This window comes from Delphinapterus leucas, chromosome 19 (genome assembly GCF_059928025.1).
Source record: "Delphinapterus leucas isolate spDelLeu-1000000601 "Yukka" chromosome 19, BTC_Dleu_Yukka2, whole genome shotgun sequence".
Lineage (NCBI taxonomy): Eukaryota > Metazoa > Chordata > Mammalia > Artiodactyla > Monodontidae > Delphinapterus > Delphinapterus leucas.
In genome coordinates, this window is record NC_143147.1 from 9,980,396 (window position 1) to 9,998,792 (window position 18,397).

Here is an 18,397-nt window from a genome sequence, read left to right on the forward strand (position 1 = left end):
AGGGCTACCCTTTCATCTACACCCCCAGCAGGTGGAAACCTCACCTGCTTTTCCCAGACACCAGGCCTCCTTTCCAAGGACCCCTAAATCAAAGGCAAGGTGAAAATCACTGTCATTAAATGAGGGAAGAAAAACTACTTGGACTGGGGTTCTTTCAGGGGAAAACAATATTAAAATATTCTCTGAAATGTTTCCATGCTATTAATAAAAGGAAGAAACTCCCTCACCATCTTTATTAGCAAAGCAAACTCCCTTTAATCTATTCCTTTGTTCATTTCTGATTTTCAGCAATTCACATCTCCCCAATGAAATCTGATTTCCATAAATGCTTTACAGAATTCAAAGAGGGCAGATCGTTGAATCTTCCTAATAGGATTAATAAATGCTGAGAGGGTGTAACACAAAATTAATGGGGAAATTTAATAATTCTCCTATTGGAATTTCCTTTGCATTTAGTTCCCGGGGGGGAGAATGTTAGTATGTACCTCCTGTAGACGACTTTGTTTAATGGAAACTTTGCAGAAATGAGAATTAGGCCTTTGGTGAACAGGGATCCTTAATTTAATTTGTTTTTACTGCCAGAACATGGGGAGTGACTCATAGCGTATTGTACCAGCAGGCAGCCTGTTAGAATTCACTTTTGTCATGATCACTAGGGTGATGACTTCTCCAGGGCCCGGTGTTGGGAGAATAGCGTGGGGTAGTTATTCCAGGAATCGTAAATGTTATTAATAAAGTCCTAGAGGAGCAGTCGCATCGCAGAGCGGCCTTATAAACATGGGATGCCAGTCACTCTTCCATACTTATGGGGAGGTACCTGTAAGTTCTGGGGGAGGGGAGGAGAGACAAGAAGGGGGGATGGGAGCCCTTGCTTTTATTTGGATTTTTTTCCCCTTAAAGTCAGTCTCCAGTTTAAAACAAAATGAAAACCCTTTGTTGGGCTTCCCTGGTGGTGCAGTGGTTGAGAGTCCGCCTGCCGATGCAGGGGACACGGGTTCGTGCCCCGGTCCGGGAGAATCCCACATGTCGCGGAGCGGCTGGGCCCGTGAGCCATGGCCGCTGGGTCTGCGCGTCTGGAGCCTGTGCTCCGCAACGGAAGAGGCCACAACAGTGAGCGGCCCTCGTACCACAAAAAAAGGGAAAAAAGAAGAAGAAGAAGAAGAAAAAAAGGTCAATTTTATGTTATGTATTATGTTATATATTTTATGACAATAAAATAATACCCCCCAAAATAAGGGAAACTGGACTTCAGGAATCTTTCTTCTACTTTTCCCTCTCTCCTTTCTACCCTACCCTGTTTCTCCCCTCCTTTCCAATGTGTCTCTCACCTTCCCATACTGTCCTTAAATAAGGGGAGGGGAGGGGAAGAGCCTGCTCATAGTAGATGCTCAATAAATGGTCTTTCCTCCCATCCATGACTCTGTGGGTGGGTGAGAGTGGGGTGACACAGGTTTGCTATCTGTTCCTTCTTCTATCTTGTTGATTTTATTTTTTTCATTCAAATAAAGGTGTTTAAAATTACTTTTACTGACAGGGAGCCTGGTTCTTCCAGAACCCATTCTTGGCCTACACTGAGATGTCCTCATGACACAGTCAGTGCTGGGAGCAGGTTTTTAAAACAGCCACTTGTCATGAGGATAATTTTAGTATATTTAGAATTCAGTTCACAAGAAACAGCAGCAGAAAGCCAAGAGTAAAGCGGCTCATTTCATCCCCAGCCGCAAAGACAGATCAATTGTCTGATTGGCAATTATCACTACAGGGGTCACGAGACTGAAATGGGGCCTCCACCTGCCTCGTGCAGACACCTGTCACAGAGATACAAGTTTCTGTAGCTCTTAAGCTTGAGGAGTTACTGTAAAACGTTAGCAACGAAAACTACGGTTTTCCCCGCACATTGCGGCATCAGATAAGCTCTCACACCTGAGAGAGAGAGTTGACTCCCAGAGACAAAGGATTTTGATTTGCACATGGAGAGCTGTGAAGTTTCCCCCTAGATTCAAGATTATAATACAATTTGTGCACACAATTAGGATTAGAAAGGAACCAAATTGTACCTAGATGCTTTTTTGATAGTTTACTTTCAATTTTCTTACAGGCAGGAAATAATCCTAAAATACAGATTTGATTGGAGTTATTTTTTATTTATTTTATTTTTATTATTATTATGTTTTTTTTTGCGGTACGCGGGCCTCTCACTGCTGTGGCCTCTCCCGTTGCGGAGCACAGGCTCCGGACGCGCAGGCTCAGCGGCCATGGCTCACGGGCCCAGCCGCTCCGCGGCATGTGGGATCTTCCCTGACCGGGGCATGAACCCGTGTCCCCTGCATCGGCAGGCGGACTCTCAACCACTGCGCCACCAGGGAAGCCCTGGAGTTATTTTTACCTGCCTCTTCCCCACCCCCAAAATTCAAAGTGGATCATAACATAACTTGGATGGAGGGATAGACTCAGGAGATTTTTTCTTTTCTTTCTTTTCCCAATTTGGCGTGGCTATTTTCTTCCACGATGAAAAAGCATTCCTGTGATGTATGATATGTTATTGAATGTTGCTAAGATGAGCTGTATTTAATAAAATGTTCTATTTCCAACTGTAGACTCGCCGCGTAAAAGCCAGCTCTGATCTGTTTGTCAGATCATCACACAATGCTTCGTATTTAGCCACTGACAAGTGGCATGGCCCCATCTTAGTCCTGGTAGTAGTTTGTGCCTAAGTTTTAAGGAAATGAACCAAGAGTTTCTTGGGCAATGAGCTTAGAAGAGTGCACCCATAAAATAAGGACAACAAACACATACATCGCTGTTTTTACAGGGCTGACTTAAGACCTTTAGAGAGCCTAGACTCTTAAAAAGGTTACCGCAGCCTCCATCCCTTTGTGATTCAAAATACAATAAAAACAATAGTAAACTGGACTTACTGCTATTATTATTGAGGCAGATTGTTTGCATTGCCTGGGCTTTCCCGGGATTAAATGGCACACTTTGGAAGCCCACATCACAGCTAAGGCCACCCAGGTGCTAAAATGAGGGGCCATGGTTCCCACTGCTAAGCCTGCCTTGAAAGAAAACACTAAACCAGGGGCGATTGATCCAGTATTTCAATCATCTCACATGACTAATTGGATCAACCATTTTAATGGAACTGTCTCATCCATCCAAGCAGCCACTCAATTAAATCTAACCATCAGCTTATCTGAACCCCCCGCCCCGCCCCCATGGAACAGACCAAATATCTGAACACAGGGAATTCACAGGTTGTTTTCACGTCATGTACACATGGCCTTAATGACGGACTTGGACTCGTGCCACTGCTGAGTTCATCGACTATACAGCAATCACTCCCGGATATGTGGTCCCCCCCCAACCTTCTTTCAAACAAAATAACGTCAGCTCAGAATCCATCGGTCCAGTGGCCAAAGAGTGCCTTGGCCTAAGGCTCCCAGCTTCTGAAATGTCTTTGTACAAATTCTGCCAAGATGTACTTTAGAGGATAGACACCTACCTACTCAGTGAATTATAGCTCCTACAAGCACTTACATGCATATCAGAGCTTGGCAATGTGACGATACATTCCAGAAAATTCACAATACCCTCAAGTAGAAATACGCCAGCCTGTTTTTCCCATAAGTATACTTGCCTGCGTCCTCGTATTTTATTCCCAAACTATGGTCACCTCAGTACAGAAAGGATCCAAGTCTTTGGTGCCTTTAGTAGTCCCCTCCTGGGCACATATGAGGTCCCAAGTGCCCATGAAAGGGGGTTAAAGGGCTCTCATGATTGGCTGGAGTGTGTAAATTGATATAACTTCTACAGCTGGTAACTGAGTGAAATCTTTCAGAATCGCAAACACACATACCCTTTGTCCAGAAAGTTCACTTCCCAGAATTTGTCCCACAGATACACGCACTTTCAGATTTATGGCATCACCTAGATATGTGATTGGTCATTACAGCTTTGTTCAACCAGCAGAAGATTGGAAACTACCTAAATGTCCATCCATAGGTGACTGGTGCCATACAGTATTGTAAATCTATACAATATGCAGCCACCACAAACGAGTAAACTTTGTACGGATTGATAAGGAACAGCGTCCCACATATTATATGAATTTTTAAAAAGTAAAGGTGAAAGCAATATATATAGCTTGCTTCCATTCATTTACTTTTTCAAATTTTTTTGTTTTTATTTCTTTTAAAAACATCAAGGTGAAAACAATATATATTGCATGCTTCCACTCATTTATTTTTTCAATTTATTTTTTATTTTTTTACCCATTCCTATATTTTTTAAAGGAAAAATCTATGCATTTGCTTTTTTTTAACACTTTTTTGCATATGACATGGCTCACTTTTAGCTGAAAAAATTAATTTTCTTTCTTACTAAAAATACAACATTTTGTGATGGTATACAATATTGTTGAATGATAGCCCTATTTCAATCTACTAAAATATTAATATTTGTTTTATTCATTCATGTATTAATGTAGGTGAAATATGCAACAGCTAGTTATTTAGTGGAAAGAATTTTAAACTAGTCTCGTCAGTTCTGGAAGATGTGTAGATAATCTTAAGACTAATAGGTACCAGAGGTGACATTGGGAATGTTTCTCTGGAACTGGACAAAATTCCCTGTATTTTTCTCCCTCTTCTACTCTAAAATGTCTGGGATAAAGCTGAGTACATTTAGTGGAGCCCTCTTTTAAGAACACACATATCTGCTTTAACATGAATGCTTGATATCTGAAAGCATGTCATCGTTCACTCATTCAACAAGTATTTATTAAGATACCACTGACGACAGATGCTGAGAAAGCAGCAGGAAACAAACAAGGTCCTGGATGCCATGAGGTCAGAGTCCATGAACACCATATACAGTCAGTCCTCCGGGTCCATGGATTACTACATCTGCAGATTCAACCAACCTCGGATGGGAAATTTTCAGAAAAAAAATTTTCCAGAAAGTTCCAAAAAGCAAAGCTTGAATTTGCCTTGTACTGGCAACTATTTACGTAGCATTGTATTTACAACTATTTACACAGCATTTACATTATATTAGGTATTATAAGTAATCTAGAGATGATTTAAAGTATATGGTAGGATGTGAGTAGGTTATATGCAAATATTAAGCCATTTTTTATAAGGGACTCGAGCACCCCTGAGTTTAGGTCTCCGTTGGTGGGGGCGGTCCTGGGACCAATCACCCTTGGATAGCAAGGGGCGGCTGTTAACAGTCACCAAGTGGTAAGTGCTATGAAGAAAACTAAAATGCATGCTTCTGAGTCATGGGCATCCAACGTTTTCTCATGATAAATTCTTGAGGGGCTGGGGAGGAGTCTGGGTTTTCAACACAACAGACTCTTCCCAGTGGAATGTTGGGTGAATTCTGTTCATCACCTAGCTGGAAATGCACAATGGCTATCTGTGGTCCAGGACAGACATTTAGAGATGAATAAAATCAACAGAACGTTCTCATCAGTCTGAATATAGTCTTTGAGATTTAAACATGTACTAAGCCTGACCGTCAGGAATCTGGTGAGAATGACAGTAGGAGTGAGCAGAGGCCTTCTGCCCAGACCCGAAACCTGGGATATCCAGAAGCAATAGCAGTATAAAGTGTGGCTATTGGGAAATTTAACAAACAAAATGAAAACCTGGTAAAAGGGAGACACGAAATATCACTGTCGTATCTGGGTGATCTACCCTGCGGGCAGGTACAAAGAGATTGTGTTTTACCTCTTGTCCAGAGGATCTCTTTTCTTCTTTTTTAATCCAAAACATTTACTCGAATATGTGTTGGTGTTGCTTATCCCGGGTTGACACTCTCAGGGACACGGTCGATTTCAATATGTAGTTTCCAACCTTGTCATATTTCAGGAAATTTCTCTCGCATTATAGTTCCCGGCTCTGTGCCACCATATTGCTTTTCTCTTTGGAGACCCCTGTTATGCTGATGTCAGATGCCATGGCTGCAAACCTTGAGTTTCACACCTCCAGACACAGTCCCTACCCTCTCTCTCTGTCTCTCTCTCTGTCTGTCTTCCAGGCTCTTATTGACTGCAGCTCTCACTTTCCAGTTTCCTCCCTCCCTCCCTGCTGTGTCTCTACTTCAGGATTTTTGTCTCCTCTTCCCTAAAAGGACCATAAACTCCTTAAGACCTCGCCCACCATCTTATCCATCTTTTCTGTAGCCCCCAAATCTGTCCTCAACCACACAGCTCTGAGAGCCTTGTAGATAGCCATCAGAGAGTCTTGTAATCGAATCAAATAACCTCTTTGCCCTGAGGTCCCTCTGATTGGCTCCTGGGGGATTGTAACCTTCTGCTTCTTGAGTGAAGTAGAGGGTGTGGTAGAGACCTGAAAGCGGAAAATGCCTTTAAATTTCCAATAGGTGGTTGGGTGTCATACCGCCAGCTGTCTCCTCCCTGGGGGTCTTGCCTAAACTGCTGTCAGAATCCCGGATGAAATGCATAGGCTTTTTCCACTGGGTTTGAGTGTTTGGTTGAAAAAGTAGTGCGTAGCTTCATATATCATTATTAACAAGGAAGAAAGGCCATTACAAATTTTACTTATACTTGCTGGGTTTGTGGTCATTTGGGTGCAATGCACCTTGCCTCTCTTACACGCTTACTTTGTTTAAGAACATTGTTCTCAGAACTGAGTGATTCCCGATTCTATTTTTCACAAAGTAAGTCATTTTCATATACTATATTGAAAACAGTCCCTTATTTTGTCTTTGACTGATATTGTGTTGGTGTGCCCCAGATCATTAAAGTCATATTTAAAGTCTTGTTTTTCATCAATTAGATTTTTTTTTTTTTTTTTTTTTGCGGTACGTGGGCCTCTCACTGCTGTGGCCTCTCCCGTTGCGGAGCACAGGCTCCGGATGCGCAGGCTCAGAGGCCATGGCTCACGGGCCCAGCCGTTCCGCGCGGCATGTGGGACCCTCCCGGACCAGGGCACGAACCCGTGTCCCCTGCATCGGCAGGCGGACTCTCAACCACTGTGCCACCAGGGAAGCCCTCATCAATTAGATTTAAATAACTTTTTGTCTTTTCTCATTTCTAATCAAATTAGATTATTCTTATCATCCTTTTCTAAAATCATCTGTAAACTAAACAGAGTTTTCAAATGTTTTTGCTGGCAGGGCCCCTGCCAAAACATTTTCAAAAACCATTTATTAAGAAGAACTTTCATGGTATGTTTACATAATCACAAAGACTATCACTTCCAGCTCTTTATATTTTATGAACATTTGTAAATCTAATGGCTATGTCACTCTTAAAAAGTTTTTTCTTCAATAGATCAGTCTAATAAATACTCACAGTCTAATAAATACTAAGGTCAGGGGTCGTAGGATGAGCTTATTAAACCCCTAGAGTCTGGAACTTGATTGCCTGAATTCCAATCTCCTGCTCTACAACTAACTGCAATTTTAGGAAGTTTTTAACCCCTCTATCCTCTGTTTCTTTATTTGCAAGATAGCATTTTTGTAAAATGAAATTAGCTCATACACTCAATAACCGGGTGCCTTCCACAAAGCAAGCCCTCAGAAGAAATCAGAATCTACGATTAGAGTAAGCCCTCTTTGACATAGACAGCCTTCAACCTCCACACAGTATACTCTGCAGCCCTGTGTTTGCATTCTTCAGACTTTGTTTTGTTTTGTTTTAAGTTTTATTGGAGCAGAGTTGATGTACAATGTTGTGTTAGTTTCAGGTGTGCAGCAAAGTGAATCAGTTATACATACACATCTATCCACTCTTTTTTAGATTCTTTCCCCATATAGGTCATTACATAGTATTGAGTAGAGGTCCTTGTGCTGTACAGTAGGTCCTTATTAGCTATCTATTTTATATATAGTAGTGTGTATATGTCAATCCCGATCTCCCAGTTTATGCCTCCCCCCTTCCCCCTAGGGAACCATAAGATTGTTTTCTACATCTGTGACTCTATTTCTGTTTTGTAGATAAGTTTGCATTTGTACCATTTTTTTAGATTCCACACATATGCGATATACGATATTTGTCCTTCTCTGTCTGACTTACTTCACTCTATATGACAACCTCTAGGTCCATCCATGTTGCTGAGGACTTTGTTGATAGCTTAAATGAACTTGAATAAAGGATTGGAACGCCATTGACACGGGGCTTTGGGGTGTGAATGCTTGTACTACACCTGAACGTCCACAAAGATAAACCCAGCCCGGTAACATTCCATCTTTTTCCATCAGAAAAAGAACAGTAGGTCCAGACTGGTCTTCAGAATGAGGAGTCCTTCCGGTTTAGAGGAGTAAAGACAATGCGGTCCCAGTAATTCTGAAATCTTCCTGGTCCAGAATGGTGTGCTTCTCATCGCAGAAATGTCAAGAGAATACATGCCTGAAATACTGGTTTTGTTGTTTAAATCAATAGACATTCAACAAAGCCTCGTCGATAATAATGCTGGGCTGCTTCTTCCGAAAATGCATTTAGACAAATGATCCCTCTCAAGGGCAAGAACTCCGTTTATATTTCCCCTCTCCTGATCAAATTTGCTCAGGGACGTGGAAATCCTCATGTTATCCTCTTGCAAACACACTCAAATCAAACCATCCTGGTGCTGTCAGATAGGGGCTCATAAAAGCAGGTTGTCAAAATCGGTGGGTCAGTTAAGGTGAGTGAAAGAACTCAGTGACAAAAAGACAAATACAGATGATTCCACTTATATGAGGGATCCGGAAGAGTCAAATTCACGGAGAGGGCTTCCCTGGTGGCGCAGTGGTTGGGAGTCCGCCTGCCGATGCAGGGGACATGGGTTCGTGCCCCGGTCCGGGAAGATCCCACATGCCGCGGAGCGGCTGGGCCCGTGAGCCATGGCCGCTGGGCCTGCGCGTCCGGAGCCTGTGCTCCGCAACGGGACAGGCCACAACAGTGAGAGGCCCGCGTACCGCAAAAAAAAAAAGAAAAAAAGAGGTTAAGATGGTCCATTCTATGTTATGTGAAAACAGTGGACCTTAGTGAACTCCATTCTGTCTCTGCCACCATCGAATGCATTCCAAGGTTCAAGGCTGAAAATGATAGAGGAGGTTGGTGTGGGTTTAACTTTCTTCCAGGGGGTTGAGCTCAGTTCTCCTGATCCAGGACCTTATTCCTCAGCCAGATCCCAGGTTTCACAGTGAATGGAAGACTGGGGCCCTGGCACGTGGTGTGTGCATGTGCGTGTGTGTGTGAAGGGGCTGGATGAGTGTTACACAACTGAACAGAGCAAACACTTCAACACAGGGCCAAGGAACTACACTGCAGGTCAGAGGTGATAGAACAGCATCGGGCAACCAGACCTGGTGGAGACAAGCTTCTGGAAGACAATTAGACAAAATCCATGATTACTTTTAAAACATGAAGATTCCATATCTACCAACTCCACTTCTAAGAATTAATAGTCAGGAAGAAAATATAAATATATAATATATCTAACACTTCAGGCACAAGAATGGTGGCTGGAGAATTTTTATAATAGCAAAGCAGTAGGAAACCAGGTACATTTGCAACAGTTGGGTTTGGTTAAAATAAATTTTGATGTAACCATAGGATGTGATACCAACCACCCGTCTTGTGTTTGTATTTATATTTATATAAGAATGTTTAATGGTATAGAAAAATATTTATGCCATCTTGTTACACAAACGAGGCAGATTATATAATAGCTTGTTTAATATAATTCCATTTTTATAAAGGTATGTAAGTAGATAAATACATAGAGAGGGAGATAGGTATTTATCTGAAAACACAAATTGCAAACTATTAATGAGTTGTTTTGTGGATGATGAGGTTACTGGCGATTTTAATTGTCATATAGTTGCTTTAGTTAATTTTCTACTATAGGTCTGTGATACTTTTGAAGAGAAAAAATAATTTTTTAAACAAATAAAGGAGGTGCATACTACATATATGTGTTTAGTATGCATTTAAATTTTCGGCCAAGCAGTGTTTTATTTAACACAGTGGTTCTCAGTGGACCGCCCGCACGCCCGGATATCCCACAGACAACCTTCAGGAAGTCTGTGAAATCCAAACTATTCTCCAAATCCCCAAACACTAAGCTGTTATTTGCCTTTTTTCACTGTGATGACCATTGCGCTGATGGTGCAAAAGCAATGGGTGTAAACCTGCTGGAGCCCCAGCACAAACAGGGGCAGTGGTCAAATTTGACTTAGTAAACATTGTATTGTTCACTGCCAACACAGTGAAACAAGGCAGTGTTGCTTAAGACTCTCCTTGATAAGGGCTTACCTGGCGGCGCAATGGTTAAGAATCTGCCTGCCGATGCAGGGGACACGGGTTCGAGCCCTGGTCCGGGAAGATCCCACATGCCGTGGAGCAACTAAGCCCGTGTGCCACAACTACTGAGCCTGAGCTCTGGAGCCCACGAGCCACAACTACTGAGCCCACGTGCCACAAGTACTGAAGCCCGCACACCTAGAGCCCGTGCTCTGCAACAAAAGAAGTCACCAAAATGAGACGCCCACGCACCGCAATGAAGAGTAGCCCCCGCTCGCTGCAACTGGAGAAAGCCCGCGTGCAACAACGAAGACCCAGCACAGCCAAAAATAAATAAATTAAAAATCAAAATTTGTAAAAAAAAGAAAAGTGTCTGTGATAAAACAGCAACAGTGATTAATTTTATTAAGTCCTGACTGATCCTTGAAAGCCTGGGTTTTTCATATTCTGTGTAACAAAATGGAAAGTACAGAAAAACACTTCTGCTGGGTCCTAAAGGACAACAGCCGTCTCCAAGGAAAGTACCTGGGCAGTTGCTTGAGTTGCACACTGAACTAATTCTCTCCCCTCCCCCCGCACCTCTGTGGAATTCGTTATTACTTGAGAAATGATAAGCTATAGTGGTTCAGACTTGGGTATTTAGCAGACACGTTCTTTAAAATGAACAAAGTGATCTGTCACTTCAAGGAAAACAATTGACAGTGTCAGTTCCCGATAATAAAACACAAAGGTTTCAATTGAAAATTAGAATTTTAGAAGATGTGTATCTGTCACAGTGAACTTGACAGTGTTGCAATATTTTAAAGATTTTTCTAATGATGTCAGCTGTGATATTAGTTAATGTGACTGTTTTATACTGTATTAAAAATGAACTACTTTTTGGAAGATCTGCATAACCCACTGAACCAATATCTTCTGAATGACCCATGCACGCTATTTTAAGAATCGTGCATTGGTTAAAGATCCATTCAAAGTGCAAGCCAGGCTAATAAATTTTAATGCAACAGGTCACAAAAAGTTCATTGATATGATTTCAGATTCCACATTGTAACTGACCATAAGAAACTACTGAACAGTAGTTTATTAGGCTGAGCACACACTCTTGGGTTTTGTAACACCCGCCCTGGGAGCGCCTCCTGTGTCCCTTAGTACCCACCGTGGCCATGAGTGCTGCCTGGAACATCTCCCACTGCCTACACCCTGACTCCCTACCTTTGGCCTCTGCCTGGCCACTGGGAGCCCCCTTCGCCAGAGTGAGGGTGAGCCAGGGAGGTATCGGCTCCCAGAAAATCCTCAACCCCTGGCTGGCAAGATTTGCCAGGTGAATAGCTCTGTTCTCCTTCCTCTTGGGTGGGGCAACTCTGGAGTTTGCTCTGTACTGTCTCCTGGGGGTCCCCAGAGACACTGAGCGCTGGTACCCATCATGGGAATCTGCTCAATAGTGCATCTTGACTTTTGTTTTCCTTCCATATCTCAATTGCCCTCCTCCCATCCGGTGTTTCCTAGGATCACCTCCCAAATAAATTACTTACACAAAACTTTCGCCTGGGGAACTGCTTGAGAAACCCAAGCTAGGACGCGATATAAAGTGCATGTCATAGAGAACAGACCTGTGGTTGCCAAGAGGGAGAGGGGTGTGGGAGGGATGCACTGGGAGGTTGGGATTAGCAGATGCAAACTAGTATATATAGATGGATAAACAACCAGGTCCTACTGTAGAGCACAGGGAACTATATTCAACACCCTGTGATAAACCATAACGGAAAAGACTATGAAGAGAGTGTATATGCATGTATAACTAATCACTTTTCCATGGAGCAGAAATTAACACAACTTTGTAAATCAACTGTACTTCAATAAAAGAAATTAAAAAAAAAAAAGAAGCACATGTCAAAAGTTGAGTCTTCAGTTAACTTATTTTTTTCTTTCCCTGGTTCCCCTCAGATTTGGCTGAACATGGATGAGCATCTCTCACACACTGAGACCCCCGCTCCCGGCACCCGGCATCTTTTCTCAGGAAGAATCAAACTGGCCCTAAAGCATGGCGTGGCCTGGACACGGAGCGGTAAAGCTCATTCTTTCCCAAATCAACCTCAGCGCCCTGCCTCCGCCCCGCATTCCTCCGTGCCAGCTGCTTTCAGTTTTCTGCACCTACAGGGTCCCCAGGCAGAACTTGGGGAGGGCTGGTTCTCACCAGGGTGGAGGGGGATGAAGTTCAGCTGGGATGGGCAGGCAGTGGCCTCAACCAGCAGCCTTCCCCGTGGGGTGACTGTGTACCCAGCCGGCCCACCGGGCTCTGCAGCCCAGCCACTCTCGCGGTGACCGCGGGTTTGCATGGGCCTTGCCCCCAGCTCTCTGTGTATCCTTGATCTCAGTTTGCTTTTGTGGCCCCTGACCCCTCCGTCAGCCCAAACTTCAAGTGTTATCAGGCTCTTTTGTCCTCATCTCCGCTCTGTCCTGATCGCCTCGACTGGCTGTCAACACCACACAAACGCAGAAGGACAGGACATTTCATGTGGTCAATTGAGTGGTTAACAAGAAAAGAGGTTGCTTTTATTTATTTATTTTTTTAAAGCGAGTAACTTGTTTAACTTGCATTGGTCAACCATTTGACCTAATCGACTCATTGGTTCCAACGGTCAAGCTGATAGATTGGGTAAATAAATGGGAAAGAGCAAAGGGGTTCAAGGCCTCCGTCCTCCCCTCCTGATCTGAGAGTGAGAAAAATTGCTACCAAAGAAACGGAGTTTCCAAGCTCGTGTTGTCAACGGGCCGTTTTTATTTCATGAATAAAACACAATTTCATCTTCTCTGGGGTTTTAAAAACACTCTGTAAACCTCTTCTAGAAAGCAAAAGCAAATTTCTCCTGAAGGCTTCCATGCTTTGGGTGGTATGTTAGGTCTTTAAAAATTATCTCATTGAGGAAATAAATAGGTCATCCTGAAACCACCTCTAAAGTTGTGGTTTTAAAAAACCATCAAAGAAAAATATAATAACAGTGGAGGGCAAAAAGTGGAGGAAAAGTCCAGAATTCCATTGGCCACGTGCATATGTGCACATACGTACACACCTTCCCATATAGACTCACAAACAAGACTTACGTATCAGTGATCTAAAAAAATCGGGACCTGATCCCCAAAAAGGAAAAACAGAAGATTTTACTTTCATTGTAAAATTCCTTTTACAATGAAAGTAAAGGCATCTAAAAGCTCTGAATACACAACCAGATTGATTATTTTGACAGAACAGATTCATCAATGGAATTGAAGAGTTGAGTCATTTTTTAAAAAATTTACACCTGTATTTCAATTTTTCTGGAAGGCAATTTGACAACATTTATTAGAAACCTTAAAAATATTCATTCTCTTTGACCGAGAAATTGCAATTTTAGATATCTATACCAAGAAAATTTCAAAAATTCAGACACAGGTTAATCCTCAAGATATTCACTGCAGTATTGATTAAAGTAACACAGACCTAGAAGCAACTTACATTCCAATAGTAGAATTGGACATAAAATCAAATTATGATATATTCATGCTATAGAATATCATTTGGCCATCAGAATTATCATGACGAAAAAATTGTAATAATGCTCCAAAAATAGTGTTAAATAAAATAGGATGTTACTGCACAGTTGGTATAATTTCAACTAAATATATGAGAAATACACACACGTGATCTTGACATTCACAGATGACACATCTATGATATTCACATATCATGGAAATTTTGTGGAACTTTTGTGGAAATTACCTGGAAATTTTGTGTTTCCCCAACTTTACAGAGAACAGAACATTTCTAGTAAAATGGGCCTACTCATGGGTTGGTTGGCGAGACTCATTCACTCAGTTAGTATGTGATTCAGTCCTGCACTTTTGTAGTTTTACAACTTACTACATGCAATGCATTTTCAGGAATATCCAAGGATAAGGGAAACTAAATATTAAATTGATGACTCAAGGACTTAGCAAATACATGTGAATAAAAAGGATCGGAGGGAAATTACCCTTAAACAAGGCATTTTTCTTGAGAGTGTTATTATTTATAATATATATAACATAACTAATTGCTATTATTTACGAAAAATAAAATATATAAAATCACTATGCTTACTTATAGTAACTATATATACTATATATAATAATCACTATGCATAATACATACTCTATAGGTTTCCTTATTGTCTCTAGTAAACTTATATCATTCCTATCATTAGAAAATAAATAATGTTTTTAAACGTATCCACGTGTAAACCATTCCATCATAACTGCTCAGCCAGTCCAATCAGAGCAATCTAGCCACAATCAGGCTGCCACCAAAAGTTCCAGCGTGAGTTTCTCACCTGGTATCCTGCATAACTCTCAGGGTGATGACAAAAACTGATAGGAATTACAACACCAAATTTCAAACTTTTCTTATAGTATATAAATAAATACTCAAGAAATCGTATACTCAGACTCCATTTATTTGGAATTTGAAATAATCTTCATCCCCAGATGGGGTCAGTCACCCCATGAAGCACTTATCCTAAACTCTTATAGGCATTTATTACAATTATAACCAGAATTTGTGTTTGTCTAGGGTCTGTCCTCCCCTCCCCCAAAAATGAGAGCAGAGAGGGTACCTGTTTCATGCATTGCTGTATCCCTAGCAGGAAGCCGAGGTGGCACAGCAGACACTGCCAGTGGCCAACCCCACATCACCAGGGCCCAGGTTCCTGCAAGCTGACAGCTCCCCATCTCAAGAAACTGCTTCTTTTTATTTAGGAATTTGCTGGAGGTATGCAAACAAATTAATGCCCCCAGGGGTAACTCTCAACCAATAAGGGGTTGGTTGTATAGATGCCCCACCCTCCTGGCCTGTACATGGACTTTTCTTTCTCAGGTGCCCACAGCATGACTGAGCCCCACCTTTCACTGCATGCCCCTCCCCCACTCCCACTTCCGGGGGTGACCTCACAGATAAACCACCTGCACTGCATCCTTGCCTCAGGCTCTGCTCTGAAGTGAGCCCAATGGAGACACTTGGCTCATAGTAGGTTTTCAGTAAATATTTGTTGAATAGATGGATGAGCAAATAAATTCTCACTGTGCCTGGTTTGGGATTAACAGTGTCTGGCAAATCCTTTTCTCCCAAAGAGTGTGAAGTTATTAATATAAACAAGCCTGTGGTAAAAAGAATCAATACAAAGAAATTTAAGGACAAAATTGCCTCTCGTTTTCATAGAATGATTTGATGCTGTGTGTAAGTTATTTGTGTTACTAAATAAAGCAGGTCCCCCCAAAATCCAGGCCATAGTATTGTAGCCATGTTTTTCCTGGTGACAGAAATAACCATTTCAACCAGGAAGAAAGCCACCATTTTCAAAGGACTACAGTAGTCACAGTATATTTTTGATCTCCCTCCTTTCTGAGCAAAGAAAGGTCATGGATTAAACTCAATTTGGGGTAGAAATCACATAGGTCATTTTTGACTAGTTACACACCATTAGGAAAATACCTTCAGCACCCCTTTTCATGAGCCTCCTAGATTTCAACATCTGTGAACAGCTGGACAAGCCAGCCGAGCGGGGATCAGTTCTTATATGGCCAAATGTAAACAATCACTGGGACACTGATTAATTTCTCAAGACTCAAAAATAATTAAGGTAAGAATAATCTCTCACTCACACACTCCCCCATTTTTACAACCATTTAGTGGGGAGGCGGTGGAGATCAACCATGAAATTCTGTTCCCGTTACTGCCCTGTAGCTTGTAACAGGGTGCACCCTTGAGATTCATTAGGAGAAAAGATCCTTGTGTTAGCCTGTACCTACAAGCTGGGAGCCAAACATGCATACAAACCCCGGGGGCGGGGCGCGGAAATTTCCCTATGTGAACTTACACAGGAGAATATTTAAGGGTAGCTACCCTAAAGAATTGAAAGCAGGGACTCAGATATTTCACTCCCATGTTCATAGTGGCCAAAAAGCATAAGCTACCCCAGTGTCCATCGACAGATGAATAAATCAGCAAAATGTGGTCCATACACACAATGGAATACTATCCTGCCAGTGAAAGAAGAAGATTTTAACTTGCTTCAACATGCATAAACTTGGAGGATGGGTGCTAAGCGAGGTAAGCTAGTCACAAAAGGACACATACTGTATGATTCCACTTTACAAGGTCCCTAGAGGAGTCCAAACCATAGAGACAGAAAGTAGGATGGAGGTTACCAAGGGCCAGGGGAGAAGGGGATGGGGAATCAGTGTTTAATGGGGACAGAGTTTCAGTTTAGGAAGATGAGAAAAGTTCTGGAGATGATGGAGGTGATGGCTGTACAACAATGTGAATGAATTTAATACCCCTGAACATACACTTTAAAATGATTAAAATGGTAAATTTTATGTACATTTTACCACTAATTTTTAAAAAAAGAATGTTTAAGCACACACCTCCACACTAGGGCTTAGAAACTCAATGCTTCCAGGGACCAGGTGGGTGTCTCCGGTGATGCAACTGACAAGCTGTCTGGGTCCGTTCGGGCAGCTATAACAAAATACCACAGCCTGGGTAGCTTTTAAACAACAGAAATTTACTTCTCAAAGTTCTGGAGGTGGAAGTTTGAGATCAGGGTGCCAGAGTGATCAGGAGAGGGCCGTCTTCCAAGTCATGGACTTCTTGCTGTGTCCTCACCTGGTGGAAGAGCCGAGCAGCTCTGTGGCGTCTCCTTTATAAGGGCACTAACCCCACACATGCATCCTTTCCCCATGTCTTGCCCTGTGCCTCTCTTCCATCCGGCAGTTCCTATGGGAAGCAATATCCTTTTATAATAAACAGGAAATTTAGTAAGTAGAATCCTTCTCTGAGTTCTGTGAGCTGCTCCAGACATTTAAGTGAATCCAAGGAGGGGGTTCATGGGAACCTCCCATTTCTAGCCAGTTGGTCAGAAGCCCAGGGGACAACCTGGACTTGTGATTGGCATCTGGAGCGAGAGGTAGGACAGTCTAATAGGACTGAGCCCTCACCTGTGGACATGATGCCATCTCCTTGATGGTGCTGGAAAACCCACACCACACACCAGAATGGGTACCAGAATCATTTTACCTCTCAACAGAGGTTGCATGAGGTCAAGGACCACATCTCAATCCCCCACTGTCAGAATATTGTTGGTCATCAATAAATACATTCTGAATAAACTTATTAATTAAAACCTTTTAAAAGGCAGTATGCTTTAAAACTCTTTAGTAATTACATATAACTTAAGTAATTGTAATTGTACTTATAATTTGTACTTTTCTCTTTAAAATTAAATGGTTCTGAATCATGGATTGATCTAATCCTGTCCGCGCACCCAGCTTGAGGAAAGCTCATTTTAACTTAAATTGAACCTTTATTTTGACGTGAATAATGTGAAGAAAACTTTAAGGCTTCAGCACTAATTGTGTGTCTACTAATAAACTTCGATCGTGGAGTAATCTGTCATCAGAAGACTTTGAAGGAGAATACAGTGTAAAAAAATCCACAAAACGAGTTGAAACGGAGTTGCCTTCTGAGGCGTGGAAAGAGGCAGGTGACTCAGGGGGACGTCACTTAGGTTAGAAGCCTTGAAGAATTCATTGGCGTGCATACCTTTCATTTATAAAAATAACCATCTTGAAAAAAGAAAGAAAGAAAAAAAGTAAATCAAGAATTTAAAACAAGAGAAAGCAGTGCACGGATAGAGGTGAACACAGGTGGCCCGTAAAAATATGTCATGGGGGGCGGGGGGCAGAAAGACTGTCCACATAAACGTTTAAAAGTCTAAAGAAGTAGGGCTTCCCTGGTGGCGCAGTGGTTGAGAGTCCGCCTGCCGACGCAAGGGACACAGGTTCGTGCCCTGGACCGGGAAGATCCCACATGCCGCGGAGCGGCTGGGCCCGTGAGCCATGGCCGCTGAGCCTGCGCATCCGGAGCCTGTGCTCCGCAACGGGAGAGGCCACAGCAGTGAGAGGCCTGCGTACCATACACACACACACAAAAAGTCTAAAGAAGTGAATGAAATAATTCACTACTCAGAGGCAATCACTCTAATACATTCTTGTATGACACACATTTTAATGTGTTTTAAATAACTGAGGTAACGATGAAGATACAATTTCACATCCTACTCTTTTCCA